This window comes from Lutjanus erythropterus, chromosome 21 (genome assembly GCF_056507025.1).
Source record: "Lutjanus erythropterus isolate fLutEry1 chromosome 21, fLutEry1.hap2, whole genome shotgun sequence".
NCBI classification, from domain to species: domain Eukaryota; kingdom Metazoa; phylum Chordata; class Actinopteri; order Lutjaniformes; family Lutjanidae; genus Lutjanus; species Lutjanus erythropterus.
In genome coordinates this window covers 15046144-15070057 of record NC_139337.1, presented here as the reverse complement: position 1 = coordinate 15070057, position 23914 = coordinate 15046144, and the positions used below count along the sequence as shown (strand labels likewise).

At 40.7% G+C, this 23914-nt stretch overlaps 1 protein-coding gene across 2 annotated transcripts in view; it reads right to left on the bottom strand.

Moving 5' to 3' along the window:
* The window catches only part of cntnap2a (contactin associated protein 2a), a 421874-nt gene that overhangs the window by 78382 nt on the left and 319578 nt on the right, over window positions 1-23914 (bottom strand). The gene's annotated exons all lie outside the window — the stretch shown is intronic.

Sequence of the window (23914 nt, the reverse complement as noted above, 5' to 3'; positions counted from 1 at the left end):
AAGGATTCTAAATAAGACTCTTATAAAAATAAATATAAAACCCACAAATGAGATTCTGGGTGGAACCACCAAAGGGTTCTCTGTAGAATCCCGGGTTCTGTGTGAAATGAGATGGTTCTTGGTATAACCCTTTATGCTGGGTTTTAGGTGAATATAAAAAGGTTCTTGGTAGAACCTCCTGGGTGGGAAAAAATCCTTAGTAGATCCCCCTGGATGAGTTCGTGTTCATACCCTCAGGGGGTGGAAAGGTTCTGGATAGAACCCCCAGACAGGGCTCTAGGTGAACCCATTACACCGTAGAAGGGTTCTCTGTAGAACCTCTCATAGGGGGTTCAGGGTGAACTTTCACAGATGGTTCTAGGTACAGCCGTTCATGTTGTGTTTTAGGTAGGACCTTCTGAAAGGGATCCAAGTGGAACCTTTACAAAAAAACAAGCCAAAGAACCCTTTATGGTACTTGTTAGCACCTTTATTTCTAGGAGTGTGCAGTCAAGACAGACACAAACTTTTGTGAAGGCAATTAAGTTGTGTTACTAAACTGTCAAAACTCCTTCCCATTACCAGTGATTAATTGTTAAATCATTAACTGTTTGAGGCTTTTGTCGCATTAATGTGATTTATATTGACAGCAAGCAGCTGCATGGTGATTGTAATTCATTTGCTCAACATGTTTTACACAGCTGGATGGTAAATGCCTTTGAGACTGGCAGGCACACTTAGTCACAGATCACACCTGTGAATTTAGAGATGTATTAAAACACATATTCAGTGCTGCATTTACATTTTTCTTCTGGATTATTGTGTGAAACACTGTTTATATAAGTGTTTATGTGAACATACTTCTGAGCACAACAGATGTGCACAACAGAGGCGCTATAACACTGTGTGCACATGTGTGCCTGCAAGCATGTGTGTTTGTGTGTGCGCTTTAATGAGTGGATAAAAGGTGAAGGATCGCTGCTTTTTAATAAGAAATGTAATATTGTTTTCTTTGCCTTGGATAAAGTATTCTGGGATGAGACAGTAACTAGGCAGAGAGGTAGGTATAAATATGTTGGTGCCCGGAAATACATCACAGTAACAGCGAGAGAGAATGAAACAATATTAAGTTTCCCTCTTTATTCCAGGAAAATAAGCTGCATTGTCAATATCGCTTTGTCAAATTCCATCAGAGGCAATGAAATCTCCTGAGCCATATTTTTTACAGGAGGGGATTGAAGCAGACTTGATGGAGCACAATTGCATTGAGAGGTGTGATATACTGTATTATTACACTTTTGATTTTGTGGCTAAACTTCAGTAGAAGGCTTTAGTTTGTGTCTGTGTGTGTTTATAAACTGTATATTCTGTGTGTGTGTGTGTGTGTGTGTGTGTGTGTGTGTGTGTGTGTGTGTGTGTGTACGTGTACGTGTACGTGTGTGTGTGTTTGGCCTTGCTGACCTGCGGGTTTATTGTCCTCATAAATAGAATTAGACTCATCTCTCTTCAGGCCACTGTTCAGACAAGCCATTGTCAATAGGATTAACAGTACCTCCTCGAGAGACTTCACAATCCTCTCCCTTTGTGTGGACATGTGTGTGTGTGTTGTTACACTTCTGTACAAGTGAGAACCAAGTCTGCATTTAAGACCTTCACAGATAGGTCAGTGAGGTCCCCAACCACAGCCAAGAAAGCTAAGCCCCCGGCCTCCCGAAAAGTCATCCATCTTGCCCCTCAACCCAATTAGTAAATGTCGTGTCACTGTCCTTGAAGCCGATCTGTGGCTACTTTTCTAAGTGAGCAATAAGTGGGTGTAGTTATGTTGCCTCTAGGTTTAGTATAACTAATGAAAAAATGCAGTAAAAGAAGTTCTAAGGAATAAATGATGAATGAAAAGGTTCCAATATCAAACATCTTCAAAGTCACTCATATTTCTGTTGCAAAGATGTTGCAAGATGCTATAGCAGAAGTAGCTTAAAGAAATAGTTTGGACTTTTTACAGTGGGGTTGCAAGAGATACCTATTTGTAGTCAGCAATGTTAGACCAGCAACTCTCATGTTCATCCTTATATAATGGGGTTTTCCTGTTGGAAAAGTCTGACAGGGGGTAAAGGGGTGAAAATATTGCATATTTGCGAGCACATTTTAACGTATGCAACAACGTGAAAGAACTGCATTATAGCTACTACAGGGAATTTTGCTATTGAAGGCGCCTGTGGACAAAAACAGCAGTGTTTCTACTGTAATAACAATAAAAATACAATGATCTAAATAAAAATCTGCTTCTTTTTAACTGGCTAATGTAACTGTAACCGTGCCTGGGGAAAAAAAACATTAGTATTCATTCGAGATTGTTTCATAACCAGTTAAAAAGTCCTTGTCGTAGCTGTAGGCAAACAACTACCTTTATAAGATCATAAAAACAAAAAAGAACATAAAAATACATCAGTCAGTGTGATGACTACAGTAAACTTTGAGGAAATCAGATTATCTTAGTGATAATGATTTATCTTAAATATAGTTATAGACTACATTTAACCCTGCCCACAGAAGTTAATTGCTTAGCTTTCCTACATGGTAATCCTGCTGCCATGCTGACCACCATCTACACTGACTGTAGAAAAGTACCTCACCCCACTTCAAAAAATCTGAACTATCCTTTTAAAGCTCCGGTGTCTGCTGGCACATTCATAAAATAGATAAATAAGTAATGGACTGTCTTGCACTAAGAATAAAGTTTCAGATGTGGGCATATAAACGTGGTGCATCCAGTGATGAAAGTCACATTGAAAAGACAACAGTCACCCTGTCTCGTGTCTGAGCCAAACAAGAATCTGCAGTGTGCAACAGTGAGTGACTGATGAAGTCTCATTCTCTCACTTTCTGCTTGGCCTCTCACAAACCCTGCTGTGTCATAACACACCTGGTTTGAGTCTCCACTCTGCTAAGTTTTTTAGGCAGATGGAGAGGAGTACAGCAAGACTATTGTCACTTAAGAATTCCAGTTTGATCCTTCTCATAACTTGTTTTTCAGGACAAGTAATTGAAGAGGACGGAGGAAAGGAGAGGAGTGGAGAAGTGGTATAGGAGTAACAACAGACCATCAGGTGGAATGGGAGCTATGTATTGTGCCAGTTTAAGTCTCCTGTGTGATTCTGTTCAAGCTCTGCCAAAACAAACCACTGAGGAGTGGAGACCGAGGAAGACAGCGGTGGGGGAGATGAGAGAGCGACAGCACGGGTGGATGGAGATATATGGGGGGGAGAGATAGAATCTTACTGGCAGAGAGTTCATATGGAAAGCCGCAGAGAGAGGGGGCGCTGCCAAGATGAGGCTCAGCAGCGTGTTTCTGTGTGTATGAAGACAGAGTATGTGCATTTGGGTGCACAAAAGTCTTGGGCTTAAAACGCAGGTGCAGAGTAATTATCAGAAGTCCCAGAAGAGAAGGATTAGTCTTAAGAGTGCGAGCTGTGCTAGATGGACTGCTGCAAAGTGGAAAATGTGCCGTGGTTTGATGAGTCCAATTTTCAGATTGTTTTTTGAAAATCATGGATGCCGTGACCTCTGTGTTAAAGAGGAAAAGGAGCGTCCAGATTGATACCAGCATGAGAAGCACTTCAAAAGCCAGTGCCTGCGATGATGTGGGGGTGTGTGTACGTGCCCTTGCATCATGGGTAACTGTCACATCTGTGAAGGCACCATTAACGCTGAAAGGTACATACAGGTCTTGGATCAACATATGCTGCCATCTTAATGACATCTTTTTCAGGGACGTCCCTGTTTATTTCAGCAAGACAATGACAAGACACATCCTGTATGTGTTACAACAGCTGGTCTTAAAAGAGTTTGGGTATAGACTGACCTGCTTGCAATGGAGACTGTTGAGCCACTGAAGAAGTACATCAAGCAAGAATGGGAAAGAATTTCACTTTTAAAACTTCAACAATTAGTGTCCTCAGTTCCTGAATGCTTACTGATTGTTGTTAAAAGAAAAGGTGATGTATCACAGAGGTAAACATGCACCTGTCCCAACTTTCTTCTAAGTTGAATCTTTACAAAAGTTAATCAGTTTAATCATTGAATATCTTGTGTTTGTGCTGTATACAGGTGTTGTTGGCAGATGTTTTAGGCAGTCTCACAACTTATTTGTAATTGATGTTTATATTTGCCTTGAGATATGCAGCTTTGCTCTCTTTCAAATCAGATTTCACCTACCATTTTTACTGTAGTTCAGCACCTGTGCCATAAGATATCACTAGATAGAAACATTAGGCAGAGCAATGCAAATAAGACCCAAGATCTAATGAACCAGAATTATGGTAAACCTCAAAGAATGAAGAAATAAAATAAAATCCAAGTCATTTCTGTCCTTTTTTCTTCCTTCTAATCTCACAACCAAATCACACAACAAACGTGCTAAATGTCCACAGGAGAGGAGAAAACAGACATGACAGCGATAAGGCCTGGGGTTGTGTTTCTCTTCTGTCTTTAGGGACAGACAAACAACACTACGAACTGCCACCGTTTTATCTATCTGTTATTTAAAAAAAACACACAAAAACACGCATGCACGCGCATCTACAGACACACTGAACCATTTAATATCTCCCTTCTTATCTAGAGGAGTTAATGTCTACATCTTCATCTTGCCCGCTGTATTACAGAGGCTCATACTCCCCAAGCAAAGACAGACAGAGTTGTGGAGGGAAAGACAAAGACACAGAGCAGGAGACTGGGAAGCTGTGAGATAAGAGGACAGCAAAGAAAAAGATAGAGAAAGTGAGAGAAAGAGCACCACTGCTGTCTTCATAGTGATAAGCAACCAAATGTCATTCTGATTGTTTGTGTTTGACCATAACTGAGTATGAATGGTAACACATGCATCAGATACTCATATGTTGAGACCTGTTGACTGTGTTTTGAAAGCTGGTTAATGTAAAATACAGTTGTAGTCGCTTATTCCGCCGGTTTTTCCAAATTGTGTTCTTTGAGAGTTTAGCCAGTTGGTGAATATTTGTTTTTGCTTATTAGTATTGTGTTATTTATATCAAAGCAAAGTAACAAGTAAGTATTGAATCATTAAGGAATTATTTGATGGTTATAACTGCTACTTAATCATGACTATATCTTCCTTTTTTGATGTCAAAACACTGTCTTTGGATCACATTAGATGTTGGGTCTGCAAAAAGTTAAGGCTGAAATTTCAGGGTCATGTGGTGCTGTTGTAGGGCTTTTCTGCTGGCAATCAGTGGGACCAAATTATTTCCAACACAACTTCAAGGGGGTTGTAGCGATGTCTTGCCAACCATGGCCAACCAGTGATGAAGCCCCTTTCTCTTCACAAAACATGCGTGTGTTGCGAGACTCAACTCGTCAGTGCAGGAGGGCAGTTTTAAAAATGTCTGTGTTCAGCTCTCAGTACTTTTGTAGTTTCTAACTGAATCTCTGTGGTTTGGAGTTTACTTTCTGTCCAGCATTGCTGCCTTATTTTACTGTTTCATGTTTGCTTTCTGTAGGATAGGAGTTGAGTTGATGTTGAGTTACTGCTGATGAAAACCCAACATCTACTGATTTTGCTGCTTCATGATAAAAGCTGTTATATAACAAAATAATGTGTTTTTTTGTGAAGAATTCACAGAAAATAATACTTATTTATTTACTGCTACTTGACTCAAGACAAGCCTGTCTCAGTTAAAAGACACATCCTCAGGCAGGTAGCCCTTTTGTAATGAAGATGCAAATCCCCGCTGTGCTGGGCTCAAACCTAGTCACGCCAAGCCAGCATGTGTATGGAAAAGGGGTTTTGGAAGCAGCCTCTTCTTTAGTTCAAGAGGGAAGCAAACGTTGGTTGCTTGCTTCAAACTTATCACAGATCTTCCAACTGTAGATTTGTCCGCAGTACACACACTGTACTCATGTCCATAAAATTCCATTACAAGCACTCGTACCAAACACAACATGGGCCACACTTAGTTCATATCATGGGATCACACCCCTGCCAGTCAGACCATGAACTGAAAGGTCACTGGATTCAAAATGGCACTCGACATGCTCAGTCACTCATATCCCCCTACTGGGAAATGATGGCTTTTCAGAAAGGCGGTCAGTTGGATCTGAAATGCCAGAATGACATTCATAATCCTTAGATTTGGCTTTCTCATAAACCTGTCTCAGACATCACCTTTACCAGAGTCATTCCACCTAAAAGAGTGATAATTAGTATCTCCATTTAACACCGCATTCCCACTGAGTGACAGATTTCTGTCACAGGGTAAATGTACAGTGTCAGCAAACACACACATATGCGGATGAGAATGTAAACAGTTAACCTGCTCTCTGCACTGATCTCTAAGGAGTGTGAAAGTGAATCAATACTCGTCTTTCCTCTCCTCTAACAAGATCAGCTACTGTATTATTTAGAAAAAAGAAAGGGCAGGAATAAGTCTTAAGCACACTGTCTTTGCTGAAAAACACCCATCAGGAGGCACAACAAAAATGTGCACGCCGACTCACACATATTTGCCCCTTTTCTCTCTCTCAAGGGCTCTGGAGAAAGACGAGTATTTCCCCCCACTCATACGCACATCCATTTTCAGTCTCGGAGAGGTTTTACACAAAGTCGTGGATCAATTTGTCTCTGCCAGGGCACCGTTGGTTTGTTCTTTGTTGTCATCGTTTGTTTGCATTTCTGTTTGCTGCGCAGAGAGCCTGGTGTCTCCTCTCTGCACCCGCTGGTCTTTGTTAGCCTCCTATCCTCTTAACATCTCTGTTTTTGTAGAGAGACTGTGGGGAGGCATATTAGCCATGCCCAGGGATCTCTTGAGAAGGCTACAGATAATACAGTGTGCATTGGTGTGTGTGTGTGTGTGTGTATGAGAAAAATAGAAGGAGAGAGAATTTGTGTGCCTCTTTCTTTGTCTCCGTCCTTTTGTTTATCTGAGTGTGTCTGTGTATTCTCCTCTCTGCTCCTTTTAATCTGTCTCCGAGTCTTTGCCTGGCTCCCCTGTCTCTTTCTATTGTCTCAATCTTTCTCCTCTCCCTGACCACCTATCCATCAATTTACTTTGTGCACCCCTCCCATCTCACAGCCCCACCACCATTTGCTCCATCTCGAAGGCTCCCACATATTTAGGCCTCTCTCTTCCTCATGCTCCCCACCTTTTCCTTGCTCTCTCATATCTCCTGGTCTCAGAGGCCTCTTTCTTTTTATCTCTCCTCCTCCTATTATGTCTTTCTGCTTTCTCTTTGCACTCCTGGATCTCTTGCTCTACCAAACTACCCTCGCTCATATCTGTCTTGCACACCTTTTCCTCGCATCCTCATATCAGTTGGTCTCAGTTGCCTTTCTCTCCCTCTGTCTCGGTGCCCCATATCTGTCCATCTATCCCATGTCTCCACGACTCTTTCCTGGCATCTAATCTCTTTATGTTCTCATTAGTCCTGCTATAATCTGCCCTCTAATCCATACTAATTACAAACTCCCCTTACCCTGATCATGATTTGAAGTTGTGTTTGAAACACATCCCACCCCACCCCCACTTTCTATCCCGTATGGTTTGATCTGCAGAGGGCTGTGATGCATACCAAAATATCAAACGTGTGATCTGAATATTCTAAAATAACTAAGGGCGAGTTCTCAGCAGCCCTGTTTAGTGTGGTTGGACCATACTCTGGAGCATTTACTCTCTTGCTGCAGTTTGCTTGGGTTTGAGTGAACGCCAGACTTGAACTCTGGTGCAGACCAAACATGCTCACCGGTCCAACTTGAAGGAGTGGTCCTGGTTCGCTGTCAAGTGAACACTTGACACATGTATGTGTCATGTCATTCGGTAAAAAATGTTTTGTCTTCCTGTTTTGGTGACTGGTGAACTAGTAAGGTATTTGCCACCAAGTGGTAGGTAGAAATCGTGAGGGGTTTGATGTTTGTTTTTACCCACTGACTGTATGACCAATAATCAAATGATATTTTTACCACAAGATGATGCAAATCTGTGCTGGACCATTTGGTTTTGCTGGTCCAATTGGAAAATTGAAAGTGTCGTCCTTGCACTGGTTTGATTCAGGAACCAGACCACTAGGTGTGAACCCACCCTCCATCAAGTGAGCTGATATATATATTTCATAGTGGAAATATAGCTTACAGGACACCCACTAGCACAGGCAGGTAATACAACAGAGATCTGACAATGTTTTCATGGTGTTCCACTGATCAGCAGTTGGTGAGCAGCAATGCAATGACAAAGAAAAGGGATAAAGAAAAGGCTGGCACACAAACACAGATGTAAACAAAGTCAATTTTTAATTCCACCAAAAGTCTGCTCTGCAAATGTTTTATGAGGAATGAAATGCATCCAGCATCTTAGTCAGGCCTCAAGGATACACACCACTGTTTTAGAGAGAAACAGTGACTGCAAATACAACATTGTTTGTTTCCAGAAAACTCTAGGAGGCACTTTTAAGTATGTCACAAATTCATAATGCTGTCTGTTGGTTGTTGGGGTTTTTTATTGTAAAAAATCAAACAACCCATTAATCTTTGAATTAAGCAATTGCTATATTCATTTCGCAGGTAGAGTTGTACCCATTAGAGAAGTCTGCCATTATCTTTAGTGCTGTGTTAGTGGCACTAATGGATCAATTCTATCATCAAAGTAAATGGAAAAACATGGATTTACTTGCCCCCTGTTGCAAAAAGCACAAAAGAAGAAGAAGGAGAAGAGCGCAGAAATTAGTTCACTGTTGCCTGCAGTGCGTGCAATGTCAGACGAGACATCTCCGTTGTCTACATCAGAACACACAGCAGAAAGGCCGCGGAAGGATAATGAGTTATTTCAACAATTTCTACCTGAGAGCACCCATAATGCGATCCACCTCCCTGACAGTTCTGAGGCCGAGACTCCTTCCTCCGCCCGCTGTTCAGAGCAACGTTATGCTCCAGTAAATTCACTCTGCATACCTCTGCACCCGTCTACAACTCTTCACAGGTCATCACAGAGTGTATTCGGCCATTAAATGAAAAACACCTCGGAAAGGGGAGAGACGGGGAGCGGGGGAAAATTAATATCAATGGTTGTGCCCCTAATTGGCTTGTCTGCTTGATAAAGGACACAATAACCCGGCTCTGCTGCAATTACCCCCTTTTCCTGACTCTAAAGTATGCACTAGAGCTGGCACACAAACATGAGCACAAACTAAGCAGAATATGCGCATACACAAAAACACACACCTCCGGCAGCCATTGCAACTGACAAAAGTGTAGGCTGAAGACCATAAACAACTATAATCATCATTACCGCAGGGTAATCTCAATCAGTGTGTGTGTCTGTGTGTTTATGACTATAAGTCAGATTTAGTGCTGTGTCCCCTCAGGTCAAGGCCGATGGACAGATGTGTCATGAGGAAAATGGCTTCTGCTAAGACACACTCGTTTTTCACTCTGCTTTTTTACTCACACCATCCATCTCCCTGCATAACCGTCAGGCTCGTCATATGGATGGGGATACAGTGAACAACACTCATAATTACAGAGGAGGATGAACGGGGCATAAACAACTCAACAGAGGTGAGGGCAAACAGGAAGACAGCAAGAGGAAGGCAACATCATACAGTTTATATACCAAAATTAGTCTGTATATGCATTTTTTCTGATTTTGCTGCTTCACAGTAAAAGCTTTTAGATTAAAAATAACGGGGGACCTTCAGTGTGAAGAATTTATAGGAAATAAAGTCTTTATCCACTTTTCAGACACTCGACTAAAAATGAGGGGATCTAAATACACACCTTCGAGTGGGTGCAAAGTCCACTGTGCTGGGCTGACACACCAAGTCAAATCAAATAAAGTCAAGCAGGACATGTGTATGAAAAAGGAACAAAAGAGTCAAAATTACCGATGGAGGTGACAAGCCTTCATTGCCTCCAACAAAAAGGGGGCAAAAATTAGTGTGTCCACCTGAGTGTCATGGTTCCATCACTGTCGATCAGAGCTGGAGCCGATTAATACCCCTGACCACTGCAGAGTCACTTGACTTGGGAGCAAATGCTGATTTCACCCTTTCCCACCGAAAACAAAAGCCTGCTGGTTTTTGTTCAGTGTAAAATGGCTTTCAGAGGAAGAGAGAGGCTAGTAGCAGAAAAAGATAGTTCAGAAAATAAGCAGGTGGAGAGGAGACAGAAAGAAAAAAGAAAGGGAAGACGAGTGAGAAGTTAGAGGCGAAGGATCGGTCATGACAAAGATAGAGGGATTATGGGTGAGAGGCGTGTGACATGCTCACTGCTGCTCAGTGACAAGACAACTGTAGGAGTGGAGAGAATATTCACAGGCAAGGTGTGAAGATTGTGCTATAGTTAAAGGTAAACTGTCACCATCATACTCGTTTTCTTGTCAGTATCTAATTAATAAAGTCAAATAGGGCAAAAATAGTGCAAGCTGTCATGTTACTTGAGCAACAAGTTAAGACTTTCCTGTGAAAAATCCCAAGTGTAGCTTAGATAATTGCTTAACTTCATCAAGGCTGTCAGCAATGGACATTTTCTCATTTGCTCCTTCAAGCATTAAGCCCTTATCTATGTGTTATATGCACAGAGAATATAGACTGCAGACAAACATACTGTCTGTGATGGCACACAGGGTTTTAGCTCAGATTTTGCAAAAGCAAACATGGTATCAAGCAGACACAGCCAAAAACATCCCCTCTTTGAGTGTTAATATTTTCTTAGAGGAATAATAATTTCTGAAAATATTCATCAAAGCACACGACAAGATGTTCAACACTCAGCTGCGGTGTTTGCTGCTTGGTAAACACCAACTCAAGAGGATTAGGATTATGCAAAGCACAAAGATGAAATGGCATTTTACAGCACTGTCAGTAGCACAAAAAGCTGGTATGACTAGCTGGAGCCATATTGTTGTTTTCGGATACAATACGTTGTTGAATAGTTTGCTTTTGGTGTAAATACTGTGTGGAATGAAAGGCTGTTTGCCTTACCAGTTTCCAAATTTTCCACTTACCTTCCACTTTTTTGGGCATCAATCACTAAAAAAAGGACCTCATTACAGAAAGATTGGGAAAATTGTGTCTTCCAAAAAGAGGAGCAGCAATTCCTAAACTCATAGCTGTGTCCTATCCTATCTCAGACATTGTATCTTGTCTTAGTTTAGGAAATCCTAAGCAGTAAACTTCCTGTCATGCCTGCATGTGTGTTTATAATGTACATGAGACTGTCTTTATCTTTGACAACAGCTGTCTCACTTTGCAAGCTAGCTTGCAAAAGGACAAAAAAAGATGGGCATTCAGTTTTAGCTTTGATGAGTCAGAGGAATCGATGGTGTTGTGGAGGTGAGCAAACCCCACCATTTAGGGAAGTTTATTTCCCAATTATTGGCCAAGGATAAAGATTTGAATGGACACAGCAGGATAATCAAATTCAAAACTGGAAGAGGTTACTCAGTAGAGGACAGATCTCCATCAGGCAATCTGAAAAGAATATTTGGATGTAACCTTTTTTAAATTTAATTGCACATTTTCTCTGTGACTGTAACAGCTTACAATTACATTTATTTTGTAATTCCATTACATGTAACTAGTTAAATTTAAGTAGATACTCTCCACCACTGCTACTATACATTTATGTGAAGTTTTCTCATAATGAGCATCTGAATGGACCGCCCTGAAAACAAGATGATACATCTCCAGGGTTTCATCCTGAAATAATAAAACTGCACTAAATTCTTGACCTCACAAACTGTGTTTTGTGAGGTCACAGTGACTTTGACCATCAAAATTTAATCTGTTCATCCTTGAGTCTTAGGGGACATTTGTACCAAAGTTTGAAGACATTCCCTCAAGGTGTCTTTAAGATATTGTGTTTACAAGAATGGGATGGACATGAGGTCACAATGACCTTGACCTCTGACATTTAATCACCAAAATCGCATGAGGTCATCCATGAGTCAAAGTGGACGTTTGTGTCAAGTTTGAAGAAATTCCCTCAAGGCGTTTTTAAGCTATTGCATACACAAGAATGGGATGACCTATAAACATTATGCCTCTGGTCACATCTGTCACCGGCATGGAGCCATAAAAAAAGAGATTAGCTGTGGGCAAGCTGGAGGGCCGCTGGTCACTCACATACACAGGCTTTCATCTGGCAGAGATAAGTAATCATCTTGGCAGTTGATATATGCCCATTAATACATGGTCTGGAAAACTGAGTAGCTGTTCGGTTATATTTCAGTGTTCATGTTTTTCTTCATTTTCAGTATCACTGTCATACAGACATAACAAGCAGCAGTGGTGCTGTCATTTTTGGCAGTGATTTTGAATTTAGGACAGGGTTTATGCTTTTCTAACTTATGATTCCTGACTTCGGAAAATTCTTCAGTTAGGATGGTTCTGTAATAACTAAATTCCTATTTTATTTTTTCTGAACTTTTCTGTAACAAGTCTCACATTTAGTCAGCTGATGTGAGTAATTTATTTAATATTACATTATAGCCCTCATTCCAAGCATCTCACACATCACAGTTTAGCACTGAGGTATGAACTGACTTCACTTGAGAGCACAGATGCACCCACGCACACACACACACACACACACACACACACACACACACACACACACACACACACACACACACACACACACACACACACACACACACACGCATACAAGCAGGCAAGCACACACCCACAACAAAAGTCTAAATTTCTTTCATGTTTCTGTGACACAATACAACAGAAACAAGTCTCTCTAGTGTCTATCAATTATCAAAGAAGCTCTTGCTGGATTTTTGCTTTGTATTGCTCATGAAGGAGACATGCATCCTGCTGACAACTGGGTGCTATGTTCATCATTGCACCACTTTGTTGTCAGAAGCATGATGGATTTCAGGCTTTCATCTTTAAAGACACATTTTTTTTCATCAATTCTGACTTCTTTTTCTTCTTCTTCCCTTTTTATGGTCCAGCTGTGCAGCTACCCAAACAACTTCTACTCCATTTCCATTTACTTTTTTGTCGCACTCTCATGTGGCATGATCAAACAATATACCTATCAAGTCACATCATGGGAAGAATGTATTTAAACAAAGAAAGAAGATTGAAAGAAGAATTTAAGATCGAGAGAGACACATTGTCAACAATCATCAAGGGGAGCTGAATCCCATCTGTACTTGTGTGGTTCTCTTCTTTGCTTTATTCCTGTCAATGCTGATTTAAACACTTGGTTTAGAATTAAACGAGTTCTTGGTAAAACCCCATGGGTGGGTTCTAGATGATACTCTTATGAGCACCCTTGGCGGGTGAAGACAGGGTTCTGGGTGGAACCATTACACCATAGGCTTCTCTGTAGAACCTTTCAGATTGAGTTCTAGGTGAAACCTCTCACAGATGGTTCTAGGTATAACTCTTTGTGCTGGGTTCTAGAACTCTCTAAAAGGATTCCAAGTTGAACCTTTATCAAAGGTTCTACCAAGAACCAAACAGGGTTCAAGCTAAACTACCCTTTATGGTTCCAGGTAACACCTTTATGTCAAAGAGTGTATATAGGCTAGATTTGGCTGTTTGAGAAGTGTATTATATTTTCATTATTTCATCAGCCTTGAGAATATTTTGCAAGCATTCATTTCAGTCTGAGACGCTGAGAACCACAGCTTTGTGGGGGAAAAAAAAGGTTGAGGCGGCTTTAGAAGGTGCAGACATTTCAGAGGTATACACGGTGTCTTTCAGAGGAGAACAAAGAATAACCTATGACACCCCTCTCTCATCCAGTCTGCTACATTCTTCTCCTCTGCTTCATTTCTAGCCTGCTCTTTGTTTGTGGTCGATCTGCAGGTGAAGAGGTTGACCTCGCCGGTCCAGACACTAACCCGCTGGGCTTCTCCATGAGCACACAAAGACCAAACAACCTTCTCTGTCTTATTCTACCTCTTTTACACTCTCTGTTTTCAGCTGTGTCTGCTCTCTCAGCTGCTTTCTCTTCTCTCCCCTTGGCATTCTCGTCTCCCCACCTCTCCGTTCCCTCTTCCCTTCTTCCCTCACTGCCCTGCTGTCTCCATCTTAGCTTGAGTTATTGATTTCTGTAAAGGTTGACTGCGGCTGCTGCCTTCCTTTCTCTTTTCGTCTACTCTCTAACTCCCTCTTCTTTCCTCTCCCGCTTTTCTATCTTTCAGCCTCATCTCCTTCACTAAGTCTACCACTTTTTACTAAACTTTACATTCAGTTTCTTTCAGTATTTCTCCCTGGGATGCTAAACTTTTGGCTAAAACTCTACATTTGTATGTCTGGTCCCTCATCTCCTACTCTACCTTGACCTGGCCTTAGCAGACAGTACAAGTGTCAGTAAAACCACACTGAACAGAGAATATGCTTCATCTTTCTGAAATATCCTGTAGCACTTGAATACAAATTTAGTTTGAGAATCGAAGGACGCCCACATTACAGAGAGCTTGTGTCCAAAACAAAAAAATCCCTGAAGAAAACAGCGCATCCTCTTCAAAAATAGCTGTTTTCCTCAAACGTCATTTTAAATGTTTTTTTCTCTGCTCTCTAGAGTGGCAAAGACATTAAACATGTAAAATAAAAACAAAATTATGTTCAAAACAAACAAAACAATTAGTGTGTGCATGTAAGCATCTGCTAAATGGGCCACAACATGTATAAAAAAGTTCAGTCCCGTGAGGCAGGTTTTAAGATGAAATATAGAAATATGTCTTGAATGCATCATGTCGTTCTAAAGACACAGGCTATAAGCCAAATTTTTAGTCCCACAACTTTTGAAAGTTTACTGTTGTTTTTTTTAATGATGCTTGTAAAGTCAGTCAATAATTTAACACACTTTCTTTCTTTTTTTTGGGGGGGGGGGACCCACAGCCTCCGTACATGGGGCGCACGCTCTACCAACTGAGCTATCCAAGCGGCCCTCCACACTTTCTTTTCTAAGAGTATGTTCAGACCTGGTATTAACATGTCTCCTGAGTGATCTGATCACAAGTCAGTTCAATGTTCATCACTGTCTATTTGGCCATTCAGTACAAAGATTCGACTATTTGTTCCTCTTTTTTTAGTTAAACACTACACTTAGCTCCTCTATCAGCCCACAATGAGCCTCATATTTTGCCTGAGTTGTCAGCAGCGATGTTCCTTGGGGTGTTGGGATTTTATACCTAAGCTATATGCACGATGCACACTTTTACTTAATGTTTTCACATCAAGGATGACGAAGAAGGGCATTAATGGCAGAGTCAGAGAGAGGGTGCGTCTCAGTTAACCATGGAGCATCTCTCCTGTCTGCTCTTCACACCAACACAATGTTTTTTACAAGGAAGAAAGAACTTAATGTATTGCATTTAATTCTGAATTTACAAGAAGGCACAACTGATTAAGAATTCACCAAAGCCATTTCACTTCCCCGATCTGTATGCAAATAAACACATTTGCAAGATGTAAAAATGTTTGTTTTTGACAGTGGCTCAACAGCAGTAGCTATTACAACGCTGGTACAAACTGGCATAATCTTTCTCTTTTTAGAATTTATAAAAAGGGCCAGATACTTAAGAATTTGCCAGAGACAGCGCTTCACAAGGTTTATAAAGTTTTGCCTCACTCGACAACTCTGAAAATAGTGTGATTTTTTAAGGGAGTCTGGTGATATTGCAGTTAGTAGGGCTGGGGAAACATCACAATGGACGATGATATCATCGCTGGGTCTAAAATGGTCTTTGTCTCAACACTACATGTCTGTAACCTAGCTGTGTTTGAAAAGAAAATAATGAACACAACATGGAGACATCGTGCAATGAACAGCAGCAACAACATCTTTTCATGTTCTCTCTCACGTGTCAAAAACAGAGCTGAGGTAACAACAGTATGGCAACTCTAATGGAACACACAACCACGAATACTGGCTTTAAATCACAACGTCACCATGATAGAGACAATGAACTGAAGGCAGTCTTCCACAGTGTGACCCATACCCCTCTGAATCTGGTCTGTGCAATCGGATCTTAACTGCATCCACACCCCATACTGAGAGCTGTCCACTTGTGATCAGGATGCATGTTAACATCAGGTCTGAACAGGGCTTAAATGATGCATGTATATAAAAATGTGACTGAAAGATGATGATGGATATAAACAGCTTATTAAACCTCTATCCAGGGGAGACTTTACCCAGGTTACAGCCATATTTTACATCCACAATACTCTGTGTCCTCACGTAAGGGCACTCAGCATGATTTATTGTGACAGTGATTTGTGATAGTCGTCCACATGGGCCGCGTGTGTGACCTCATATATGTTTAGCTTTATCGTTTTATGTTTCCCGAAGCAGACACATTTTTATGAACACGGCGACTTGCTTCAGAGGTTTCCCTATAGATTTTGGAGGACCTTCCCGCATAAATCTGCATATTAATGAGGGAAAACTGATACTGCTGAAACTGCTACAACAGTTAATGTTTAAAGATACAGAGCTCACATTAATGCTGCCCATGTGTTACGTGAGTTGTGCATAAATATGTATTAGTGCATTAATAGGTATAGTGAATGGAATAAGTAATAGGTTAATATGATTATGTTTTATACATCATGGTGATTAGGTTGGGACATTAGGCGAGATAAGTGCCTCTTGTTTTAAAGGTATTCCATGCCTTCATATTCATATGCCATACTACAGCCCTTACAAATACTTTAGAGGTGCAAACTCCAGACTTTTTTTTTAAATAACACGTACTGTAAATTAAGCCACTGAAGGCACATGACCTGATCTGTAAACTACAGTTGTTGCTGACATCAGTAGGTGTCATCACAGCTAATCACATCACATTATATAAACTTCTAGAAATAAAAGTGCAAGCTAGAACTGTTAAGAATCATCTGTAAAAGGTTTGACCCAGATCCCCCCATGAGAGGTTCTGCAGAGATCTACCAGGGACCCCTTTACATTCCAAGAGTTTTCTCTAGAATCCACTCAGGAGGTTCTGTTGGGGACCTTTTTTAACGATGGCGCAAAGAACCCTAAACAAAAGAGTTCTTAAAGGATCTCAACAATCATTGCAAAACATTTTTTCTAAAAGGGTTTCTTTGGATGAAAGGCGCTCTTAATGGAGCCTTTACTCTTACAAATCACCCTTGATGAACCCTTTCTTTCTTCTAAACTTAAATGAAATAAATATTACTTTCTCACACAAAAGATTAATGTAGTTAAATAAATCAAACATACCGTATAAAGACTATGGCATTATATCTCTGCTTTGTGTAGTTATGATTTAATAGGTCATGTTGAATTTAGACAAAAACCTGAAGCATTTTGCAACGAATGGCCAATTTATTTTCAGATGTGCAGGATTATACCTTTAGCAGTATACTAAGTGTTGCTCACCTGCCCATCATTCCCTAATAACCTGTTCATGATGTCCTGGGGAACATGATGACCACATTAGTAATGAGGACGTGTCTGACAGGTGAAGCTGCACCTGGTTTCTGGAAGCTCATTACAGCGTCTTAATGATGTGCTATGTTCCATAATTAGGAAACTTTTCTTTCGGCTCTCTGTCCAATTTCCCTGTTTGGTTGCTGTGCTGGCTGGGGGCAGCGCAAGAGCTTTGGTTTGGTTTGACAGCTCCAATGCACAGAGTGTCTGCGAGATCTGTGGAGCGCTCATTGGATGTGCCAGTGGAAGGGTCTGCGGGAGTTTACAGAAGGACACACACAGGATGATAATGGGGTATGAGAAAGAGTGAGTTAGGGGCTGGGAGTTAGAAAGTTTGAAAACTTAGTTGTGTTTGAATGTGTGTAATGAACACGTGTGTGTATTTCTTTTTTACTGCGCTATATTTTCTTTTATATTTTGTGTTCTGCGGACTGGCCCGGGACAAACTTTCATGAATTATACGACTGCAGATGTGCAACTGCGAGTGTGTACAGTATATTCTATGTGCAAGCCTGTTTTTGCACTTATTAATGAGAGGCAGAAATTTATGTTTCCAGACCTCTAATTAGGGTTCCAAACTCTTCAGGCTGGGTGGTAAAATTATTACAGTTTGTGTGAAATAAATTTGCATTTGAGTTTCAAAGACTATGAACATCTTTGCAGGTGCTCTTTATCTATACCCTTATGTGAGTTGATGACTTCCAGAAGCATTGGGACTCATTTATTCATAAAAATGGTATGAGGTATGGACAGGTGTCACAATATGAAGGCACCACCAGGGACACCCCTGCGTACTTCTCCAAGACAAGGCCAAGACACATTCTGCACGTGTTACTACAGTTTGGCTTCATAGCTAAAGTGTGTGGGTACTAGTCTGGTCTGCCTGCAGTCAAGACAACCAAGACCAAGACAACAACTGACTTGTCCCGACTTTTTTCGAAGTGTTGCAGGTATCAAAATTTAAAGTGTATATTTACAAAATAAATCACTTAACATGAACACTAATATTTTGTCTTTGTACTGCGTTCCATTGAATGTAGGTCAAATGTATTTGCAAATCACTGCATTATCTTTTTATTAGGGCTGTCAAAGTTAAAATGTTAATTACGCGTTAATGCGAATTTCTTTTAACAGCACTAATTTTTTTGACTTGTGATTAAAGCATGTTCTGTTATATTGGCCTGACACAGTTTAAATGAGAAGCGAGCTTCCCTGTGACCCGACAATGTAAACAGGTTTGTCTGTTTAAGCAACTGGCTCAACGCAAAGAAATAGAAGTATATGAGGAGGGAGATGAGTGAGTGCTGATGAGCTGCAGCTCCACCTGAAACCAGGTTAAAGTAAAAGTAAGGCTGAGCCACAGCAGACAGAGAGAGAGAGAGAAAGCTTGTGAATATGGACAGATGTGTTGACTTGATATAAAAACTTTTTATGATCATGAATCATAATGTTACCGTACAACCTCTGTGGTGCACAATTTGTTTACTCCGATTTGTGTACTTTTAAATACTGAATTACTTCATGCTGATTGATCACAACAGTGAGGAAGGAGAGACGAGCTGCAGAGAGGAGGGAGGGAGGGAGGGGGAGTGTGTGTGTGTGACATGCTGACCGATACAAAAACTTTACTGATGATGAATCCTGATGTTACTGTACACTTCTGTGGTTTAAACACTACAGATAAAAATACTGGTCTCTGTAAAAGCCAAACTGACAGATGCTCGTCTGCTCCTCCTAATGTGCTGCATTATTGTAAGTCATGATGAAGAGTCCAGACTCCGTCTCTCCTCTTCATCTCCTCGGTGTGTGTCGGTGTGCAGTTTGCTGTCTGCTGTGGTTTAAAACATCCTCACTGATGTAAACTGTCAGAGTGACACTGATGTAAATCATCCTGCTGCCTTAATACAAAAACATGAATATCACATAGCATTTCATCATTTAAGAGGATAATATTTTATTAAAGAAATAAACTATTATTAACAATAATCTGAGTGATCTTTTGTCTGGGACAGCCAAAAACTGCACAGTGTAAACCAAGCTTAAGATGCACATTGTATAAAGCATGGGTAGCTCTAAAACACACTGACAAACCACTATAGTTATTTTTGCATGTGAAGGCAGACAATAATGAACAGTATTAACTGTTATGCATGGTAATGGGCAGTCTCAGTATAAATAGAGCCTATATTTGTCTGTAGATTTAAATCTCATTAGAGTATAAAAGTGTGTCCCTATTATGAATCACTGGGAAAAACTGTAGCAGGTATGCAGCGCATTAAGTGCTTTGAGTGTAGGCTAAGTGCGTGTGTGAGTGTACGTGTGTATGAGGCTGTGCCAGTTAATGAGGGCCGGGATGATTGACTCGAGGTTTGCAGGTCCTGTCTCGTTGCAGAGGAGAGCAAATGATGAATACACTTCAATCATTTCGAGACAGGCCTTCATCATTTGTTGGAGCTGTCAGACAGTTATCAGGGCTCACTGTAGGCAGCTGGAGAGGAGGCCTCGTCCATAATTGAAAATTGAGTTTAGAAATGTCACATGTATCCGTCCATCTAAATTTCAAGCCGGGAAATCCCCATTGGCGCACAGCATGTAGAGGCCTGACAGTACCTATCAATCCAAGCTTCAACATTTTAGTCAATAGAGACAATCGCCGATGGGGGATTTGTTCAGTTTTAACAAGGGGCATGTTGGGCAGCTTCAGTATGAGAATATGCCGTGGGCAGACCTGAGTACTTTACCAATACGTGATTCTTTGAAAGTTCTCAGTCTTTACTAACCGATTTAGAAATTATCAGACAGGTGGCTGGTATTATCTGGAGAAGCTCCCATTTGTGTTACATTTAAGGCTGCAACACCAACTTTCATTTCAGGCCCTGCAATTATTCTTTGATTGCTACTTCTGAAACCCAAAACAGATGGTTTAACCTTTAAATCACCAGGTGAGTAACCTTTATATTATTTGCTGCAGAGCAAAGCTGCCAATTTCAGAGACACAGATTGAAAAAAAAAACAAACAAAAAAAAAGAATCTAATCAAAATGTGCCCATGTCTGGGGCTAATCCTTTGACTTTCCTCATAAGCTTTCTTTTCCAAAATCCACAGTGAAGTTACTCTCTAGTATATACGTTCACCTTAGAGTATCCAAGGTCTAACTCCTCCACAGTGGTTTCTAAGTGAGGAAAATAGAACGCTAATCTATTCTGGTGTAATCATGCTTTGACCTGGCTAATGGAGGCAGCATACCCCAGGGCAAGATGTAATCAGGAAGACAGTTAATAAAATGAACAAGACCGCTTTACTGATCTTACTAATGTCCCTGACCTTCCCTGAGGGACGACACACATGCAAGCTCACACTTATACATACATGCATGTGCCTTAATGCACATATGTGTCAGATGCAGTCTCAGGCATGACCATCTGAATGACCTGATTAATGTAGACACACGGATAACAAGGAGGCGACATGCTGCAAACATCAATTCCACAACATAATTATTATCCTATGATCCTTCAACCCTCTCCTCCCCATTATCTGTACACTAAATCATCTCAGTGAGTACACGCTAAGAAATAAGGGTTAAATAAAGGGTTCTTCCTGGAGGGCTGAGGTTCCACTCAGAACCATTTGCTTGTAAATAACCCTTTACTGAAAAAGGGTTCATCAAGGGTTCTGTAAGACTAAGAATTCTATTAAGAACCTTTTCCTCCAGAGAACCCTTTCTGGAGCAAGGAGTCATCTAGAAAACTTTTTTGTCAAGAATATTTTGTATCATAAATAAAAGAACCCTCTAGAACCCCCTGGATGAGTTCTACACAAAACCTCTGGAATGTAAAAGGATTTTTGGTGGAACCACCTGGGTAGGTTTTAGATATAAACCCTTGTAATATAACTCCGTTTGCTGGGTTCTTCTTAGCACCCTGAAGCAGAAAGGGCAGATGAAACACCTGCCCTCATCTCACAGAAACTCTTACACACTCTTGAGTTGAGAGAGAGTTTCTATTTCTGCATGTGTGTTTAGTTTACAGCTGGAGGAGGACTGTCTCTATATGGGGTCACACATATCAACTCCAGGGAGCAGAGTCACGACTCCATAAACAGCTGTCAATCACACGCTGTAATGACTGACAGACCAAACGCTCATGTCACTTAGTACTGGGCTATATTTACATGAATAACACGGTGAGCACAGAAGTATTAGCATGGATCTACATACAGGCAGAGGTGTGTACGAATGGGTACATGTACCTGCAATAATGCAGACACACACAAACAATCCTTCAAAACTAAAATAAAACTACCTTGAGTAAAAAACAAAAAAACACAACAATAGAGAAATGACAAAATCAAAACATGTCAAAAAGCTGCCAGTTCATGATCCTTTGTGGAAGTTTGACTTAGTTAGCGCTGTTATGACTGCAGTATATGCACTTATTAGAGCCTGGCAGTTCAGCTGTAACCTTGCACATCCATGCATGTTTCCAAGTAAACACTCTGGCTTTCTGTTTCATGCTCTTTTTTTTTTGTCCTTTTCTTTCTCTTGCTGTTCACTGTTTTTTTTTGTTACTATTACACACCCCCTTCCCTTACAGACCAGATCTGGGAGGGGGGCTGTCTACAATGCTAAATAAACTGTGTAATTTAAAATATATATTTAAGAAGCCAACATCATTTTTTAAAAAATAAGTCATAATCACGACACATTTTCTGAACGTTTTGTTAATGGCTCCCATTATCTGTCCTGCTCAGTCGTCTAAACCGCACATCCTTTTCTTGTTGTGGGATTAAATCACAGGTTAGTTAATGAATCAGAAAAAAAGTATTAAGATTTTACTATCAAAAACATGTCCCTCCCACAAATCACCTGCTTTTAGAATGGCGTTTGGTTTAACAGTCTTTAATGTTAATAGTTCACATACATTTAACTTTTAATAATGAGCCTTGAAAGAACATAGCACGTAGAAAGTGAGGATAAACTTCTCTCGGTCAAGTTTTTTTTTTTTTTTTTTTTTTTTGTTAAGCAGATACACATTAGTAATTTCTTCTGAATATTGCTTCATATGAGGGGGGTGCTGGAACAAAAAAAAATGTCCTTTCAAGTTTAGTAACTGGGCTTGTACATCAACATGGTGTAACACTGCTAGAAGGCGGCAAATTTTATACATATTTTGTAATAACAATGATGCAATGTACTTTCTTGCTTGCCTCAACAAAGTTCTTCAACAGCACCAAGCGTGTTTAAAATTTTAATAAGCGTGATGTGGTTTGCTACTTAGATATAGCTTCAGTAATTTAATAAAAGATGCCATAATATTAACATAATTGTTTGCTGTAAACACTGTCCACTGCTGGAAGGTGTAATGAAAAGACATGCAGACAGTACCGTGTCTGTGTCCATATGCTGAACCACAGTGTATTGATAGACCACATTCATGCTCCAATCATGGTTTTATGATATTAGCAGTTTAGGTACAGCCTCAGCTCTGTCCCTGTGTGGAATGTACTTCAGCCACTTGGTGGATTGCAGCAATGCATCAAGGTGCTTGCGGCAAAATGAAAATGTAATTCTCTGAGCGCTTGAGGGAAATACAAGATGAGGGGTCGGGAATGATTGCTTGTTGGAACTTGATCACACGCTGCTAAAGGGACGTTTTCCTGACGTTCTGATGTACCCAAAAGGCAAAGCCCCCGTCATAATTCCTGGAGGTCATTCCAGGGATATGATTCCTGGGAAGATTGTGGTTGATGAGCGATCGGCTATGTTCAGTGAGGAAAAGGTCTCTCCTCTGGGCATGGAAGCAACTTTGTCAGCACTATATCGCCTCCTGACATCTTTTAATCGAGGCGTACATGCATGATCGCATATATATAGACACAAGCAAATTAATACAGTCATGAGATGGACGCTGGGGTATATAGGTGAAAGTGACAGTTAAACTCTACTGGCAGTACAAATGGTAATTGACAGTGTGTCAATGTCTGTAAGACTGGTGTTAATGTAGAATGAAGGTGGGGTTCATCTAACTATAAAGGAGAAATCTAAGTCTGTATGTCATTCATATATCTCAAAAGCCATTCATAGAGGGTGCATTGCTGGGGACCCAAGGATAGGAAATTTAGTGCAATTTTGACAGGTGACGCATTTAACACGAATAAACTTTGAATAAACAGGCTAACAGTGCTACTAATGGTGCTGCTGTGCAGCAGGTAAAGTGGGGCTTCAGGGCTCTGCAAACTGAGTCAAGCATGTCTTCACCTATTTCCACAGCAGGCCTTTACACGCTGCAGCTCATTGACTGCAGTTCACTTGTACTGCTGGATACTGGATATACTAATGTTACAACTGAACTCTTCTTCAATTCCCTGGAGTCAGCGAGCGTGAGCAAAGAGTCTACTGGAAGGGCATGCATTTCAAATAGCCATGTGCTCCAAACAGGTACAACCCCCAACAATGCTGCAAACAGCAATACAGGGAGCCAAGAAACTGTCCTGTTCAGAACG